We start from the raw sequence: 6,389 nt of genomic DNA, 5'->3' as shown, positions 1-6,389 counted from the left end.
GCCTTCTCGGCTGTCTACATGTCTGCATCAACACTGTGCCTCCCCCTCTCCTCCCTCCCCTCAGCCCAGTAAGTGTGCGTGTGCGTGTGCGTGTGCGTGTGTGTGTGTGTGTTGAGGTGCTGGCAGTGGGTGTGTCAGCTTTGAAGTAGAAAAGAGTAGAATCAGGCTCTCAATAATTGAACGGGCTATAAATAGTTGCTGCCATGTTGAGAACACACACTTTATTTTTTACACACACTGATGGTGTTGGAGGCTCCCGCTTGCTTTGTGCACATTTTTCTACACACAAACAACTTCATGCTACAATAGTTGTGACTGCCTTCCATTCATTACGCTCATTAACGTAAAGTGAACTTGAACTCAACCAAAGCCACAATCTTTATTTTTTCGAACCCTTTTTTGGTAGTGGCCTCCCAGCAGGATAATACACCATGCCACACTGCAAACATCGATCAGGAATGACCCATGGAATGTGACAAAGACCTCAAAGTGTCAACCTGGCCTTAAATTCCCCAAATCCCAATCTGAATGAGCATCTGTGGCATGTGCCATTAACCCACCTCACAACCCACTGGACTAAATGGATCTGCTGCCAACGCACTGGTACCAGACACCGCAGGACACTCCCAGAGATCCTGTGTCCATGCCTCAATAGGTCAGAGCCAAGTCCGATCCAAGGGGACCCCACCTTGGATTAGGGGTACATCTGGGGTCACATCACAAGAATCCTTGAGCAGATTGGGACCTGGGAAATTTAGACTCTAGGTTGACATCTTAAGCTTTTTGTCTCCTTCTCCACAGGCCATTTCTAAACAGTTTATGTAGTGTGGCATGGTGCATTATCCTGCTGGGGGGCCCCCGCCATTGGGGAGTAGCGTTGCCATGAGGGGGGGTACTTGGTCTGTTTGAGTGGGTGGAACATGTCACGTGGTATCCACATGAATGCCAGAACCAAAGGTTTCCCAGCAGAACAATGCATTGAAACAAAATGATAGAAGTTATTCACTTTACCTGTCAGTGGTTTGAATGTTTTGGCTGATCGGTGTGCTTCATTCACAATTTTCAGCCATTCATCTTGTGTTGATGGTTCTGCCTTGTACCATCTCTTCGAGGTGGCCATTTTACAGGCCGCCAACAAGATTTTCTGAAGGTATCTGTCTTCTCTTAACACAGTTCCTCTCGCCTTACTGCCTAAGTACAATACCATGCATGATCTAGGTTTATCATAACCCAAAATTTTAATAACCATATCAGAATAAACGATACAGTTTCAAGACAGAGCCAAAATACATGAGTACGATCCACATTATCGCCCCACATCTTCTCCAACATGGTGGTGCTATAGACAGGAATTTGCTCTTAAACCACAATCTTGATTTATGATATTCCTAAACAGTTTTGTTCATGAGATGTACAACATTAAGCTCTATCAAATTCTAATTCTGGAGTTTGCATTATTTAGTATTTGCTGTCATTTTCAATAGATCTGTACTTAACCTGGTCTTAAATTACAGTTAAAAAAGTTAAGTTAGTACTCCCACATCCAATTTTGTCTTAAGGTGCAGTAGTTTGTATTATTAACTGTCTTAAACACAGTAATTGAATGTGAAAGATTGCTCACCCAATCTTAACTCTAGTCTTACCCCAAAATCCAAGTTACAACTAAACTAAATCTCCCCTATACCTGCCCAAATCCTAATATAACTCAAATATGTCTGCATAATCTCGAGTCGTGGCTAAAACCAATTGAATACTTGCACCAAAGCCAAATCTTGTGTCTAAACCATATGCAGCAATGAAAAACGTGTTCGAAAAGGTCCAAAAGTGGTTCTCACAAAGATAGCAGACACCCGCACACAGACACACAGAGAGCTCTCAGTGGGTGCTACAGGTCTGCATGTGAAGACACGTGTGTGCTGGTGTGTGTAGGTGGATGCTTGTGAGGAGGAGGGGCGCTCAAACTCAATTTTCTGAATCGACTGTGGAAGCGTTTTGCAGAGAGGCAACTGTGAAGAGTTTTAACTCGGGTAAAAACCTCCAAAGCTTTTATATGAAAGTTTTAATGAAAAGGTACAGATGCAGCATTATTTGTAGAGGTAATGCCCGAAATACAAGACCTTGTATCGTGCAGAATTAATGTTATTTTCATGCATCAGTGTGATTTAAACAACAAATGCATGCTTTTCTGAATGTAACTAAGGATGTGCATGAGGATAAACCACATAAACTCTTCTTTATCGTCCTCTTGCACATGTACAATATGGTTTAACAGTGTTTCATCGACGTGCATCGCTCTAAATGAAGTTAATTAATGCATTAAAAGAAACATTTAAATAGGATAAACATGTCTTAGTGTATAAAAATGTGGCTTTGCAATGATACAACTGATTATTCTTTAAAGATTGATAGGAAATATAGATTGTTGCCTGCATCGACTGTTGCTTTAAAAGACTGTTGACCAATTCAGCACCTTTTATTGCAGAAAATAGAAAAGCAGCAGCTTGTCCATCCATAAATTATCCCTCGTCTCTGGTAGAGTCTCCCCTCTAGAGGGCGATCCAGACCAGGGTTTTCCTCGCAGAGCAACCAAGATCTATTTTTATCCCCAAACCGAACGAGTCACTTAAAGCTTTCATGATGTCTTTTTGTCTCTCTTTGTATTTCTGCTCGGGTTAAGGCGCATGGAGGAACACTGCGATCCTGGCGAGCGATGCAGAGAAGGAGAAAAATCACATCTCCTCCTTTTTGAGAATATTTAGTGATTAAGAGGCTGGTGTGTGGGCCTTTTTCTCAGTTACTGGTCAAGCATTTTGCTCAGTCAGTGCTAAAATGAACTGAGGATGCAGCGGGGAGAAGGCAACAAAAAGGCATCATTAATTGGGGAGTTTTGAGGCAATATTTGTGTGTGGATAATCATATGTTGTGATGCAGTGCATTAATCATTTTAATTTACTGATTTGATCGTTCATCCTCACTGATCTGCAGGCGGATGATGTATTTTTTATTTATTTATGTGTGCAGAGATACTGTACATCTTTTGGCACAGGCATCATGGTGCGTTTAAGGTCTAAGCTTAAGTTCTCATTTCAGGACAGTAGGGGGCGGTATGCAACCGGGATAAACCCTCTCCTCATTGATCGTGACCAGGTATTTCCCAAACCAGCCAGCCAGCCAGTCAGCAAGGCAGCCAGCAAGCCAATGCCTGGCACATGCGTTTGCACACACGCGCACGCACACACACACGGAGCTGAAAATAATCAAGTGGTGGAGGAGGAGTGGGCGGCAGCAGCGGGAGAGGAAGCGAAGACGACCCTCAGAGAGAGAAAGAGAGAAGGAAGGAGCGACTGTACGAGTCCATGTGAGAGTAGAAGTGAAGGTAAATCAATAGTCCTGAAGCACTTGGTGGAACTCAATGGGTTTCCTCACTTTATTACCAATCTTTGGGAAGGGGTGGTGGTGGTGGTGGTGATCAAACCAGGCCTGCATACTGTACCCCAACAGACATGAGGCAAAATCTACACTGAGCATGCATAGGTGGATATTTCCTGCATATTTACAACAGTTAAAGTTCCTACAGTTTGATTTTAATGCTCTTGTTGCCAGTCTTGAGATGATCTTAATGTTATCTGAGCTCAGGCCACACTGCTGTGTTTGTGCATTGTGTTCTCACTTGTTAGCCTACTCTAGTTATTGTTGTGTGTTGCGTTCAGTGCTGCTATTCTGTTGGAGAAAGCAGTGCCAGCAACATTAACCCAAGGTTTGTGTTGAATGAGGTGATATAACTTTGGCGAACATGCTGATTTAATAGTTACAATTGAAGCAGATATGTTTGGTGATTTTATGCCAAACTACTGCCATCCTGCAGAGCAGAATATTCATCGCTGTAGTTAAATTCAACGTCTAGTTCCTGTTTTTCTGACACAATAAACCGACTTGATTTTACATCACAACTTTTAGAGCAGACTGCAAAAGTCAAATTCAGAATTCTTCATCTTAAGTTCCCAGCTTTTAGTGGTGTTCAAAGAAAATACCTAGGGAAATGTCGTCTCCTGGTGCATCAGAGAGCTCCTATATACATGGCTGGATATGAGGAAATGGGCCCCTGGGCACAGATACACAAAGGGCCCCACCATCTCTATGACATAGGAGCAAGACACAGACTTTATGGTGTTTTTGTGTCTCTTTGAAGTCATTATGCATCTTTCTGTGGTTTTATTTGTCTTTGTGGCCATTTTGTGTCTCCTCATGGTTGTTTTGACTCTCTTTTAGACAATTTTGTGTCTCTTTTTAGTCATTTTGTGTCTTTTTGTAGTTGTTTGGGTTCTTTGAGGTAATTTTGTGTCTTATTGAGGTAATTTTGTTTCTCTGTCAGCTAATTTTGTGTCTTTTTTGGTCATTTTGTGTCTCTTTGAGATAATTTTATATCTTTGTTTGGTCATGGTATGTCTCTGTGAACTAATTTTGTGTCTTTTTTTGGTCATTTTGTGTCTCCATGGTTGTTTTGAGCCTCTTTGAGATAATTTTATATCTTTGTTTGGTCATGGTATGTCTCTGTGAACTAATTTTGTGTATTTTTTTTGGTCATTTTGTGTCTCCTCATGGTTGTTTTGAGCCTCTTTGAGATAATTTTATGTCTTCTTGGTCATTTTGTGTTTCCTCATGGTTGTTTTGTGTCTCTTTGAGATAATTGTGTGTCTTTTTTGGTTGTTTTGTGTCTCCTTGTGGTTGTACTGTGTCTTCTTGTAGTCCTTTGAGTTCTTTGAGGTAATTTTGTGTCTTATTAAGGTAATTTTGTTTCTCTGTGGGCTAATTTTGTGTCTTTTGGCTGTTTTGTGTATTTTTATAGTAATTTGGGTTTCCTTTGAGGTAAATTTGTGGTCATTTTTGTCACTTTGTAGTCTTTTAGTTTCTCCTTGTAGTTGTTTTGTGTCTTTTCTTGTCGTTTGGTTTTCTTTGAGGTAATTTGGGGTCTTATTAAGGCAGTGTTATGTCTTTGTGAGCTAATTTTATATATTTTTTGGATCATTTTTGTCACTTTGTAGTCTTTTGCTCCTCCTTGTGGCTGTTTTGTGTCTCTCTGTGGTCTGTGTGAACATCATCCAGAATATAAATTATCTATATTGATAGGCATATCTTTATGTATAGACTGAGAGAAACAATTGATCCCCTCTAACCGATATATAGAATATGTCACACTTTAAGCTGAGCTCTATTTACCAACCAACAAGTTATTCATTTATCGGAACAACGGGCTTAAAAGGGACTCAAATTGTATTAAAGCAGCTGGGATTAGAAAACAAGTGGTACCATTAAAGAGTATTTTTGATTAGTAAAGTTAGATGACTTGGAGGTAGGATCCATGATAAGAGCTGCTCAAATAACTATACCAAATGCTACATAAAGTTACCTCTATATGTGTGCATACATTCCTGTCTTCTTTTGTCTAGAACCATTGTGTATGAAGGAGGGGAGATACTGTTGTGTCTTTGTTTAGTTTTTCATTGGATGGTGCACCAGGAGTAGGTTGCTCAAATCACCATAAGTTAAGATTTCCCTTTAAGTCTGAGTTAAGATTTTCCTAAAATAAATCAGCTGCACAAAACATATCTTCTCCTCCAGATTTCCTTAAAATGTTCACTTAAGTGTTTAAGGTTTTCTCCTTTGCTTGGTCTTGTACTTAAAGAATCCTGTTAAGTTAGTTAAACCATATGACAAAAGACTCTAGGTATCAAAAGTGTTAGTGCAAACAAACAAATGGTTACCATGGAAACTGTAGAATTTGATGGCTGTAAAATGTCTTTTAATGCACTGAATGCCTAAACTTTTTTTCCTTAGACTAAGGAAACTTTCTAGGGGACTCTGTGCAACACTCTTAAGTAAGTACCTCAGCTAAAGAGAAATTAAGCCCCGAGTGTTAAACTCAGTGAGAAAACATATTAGCCTGCTGTTTATTCACACAAAAGTATAGTACACATACGGAGTATGTAGTGTACAGTATATGATTTTGGATGCAACGATTCTCTGTGGAGCAGTTTTAGATGATATACTTGATGGCAACACAAATTTGAGTTTTAGCAGTCTAGTTTGGGGTATTTGGAAGACAGTTGTTCATGCTAAATAATATTTTTGACTGTGTTTGACATGTAATATGTATGAATTTTGAAAATGGGCGTAGTTCCCCTTTAAAGTTTTGTCCGATGAAAGTGAAAGCTGTTTTCTTTTTCTAGTTTCTTATGAATTTTGCTTTGCATCCGTCCTCGACCTCATGATGTTTTCCATAAATGTCCAGGAAAATTTGCCAGGAGAGGAGAAAGGACAACAACGTATGGACCATATGTAGAGAGCACTATGTTACATGACTCTGGACCTGTGTGTGTGAGGGCCTGATG

The sequence above is a fragment of the Epinephelus lanceolatus genome, chromosome 5 (genome assembly GCF_041903045.1).
Source record: "Epinephelus lanceolatus isolate andai-2023 chromosome 5, ASM4190304v1, whole genome shotgun sequence".
Taxonomy (NCBI): Eukaryota; Metazoa; Chordata; class Actinopteri; order Perciformes; family Serranidae; genus Epinephelus; species Epinephelus lanceolatus.
Note: the sequence above shows the minus strand (reverse complement) of the source record.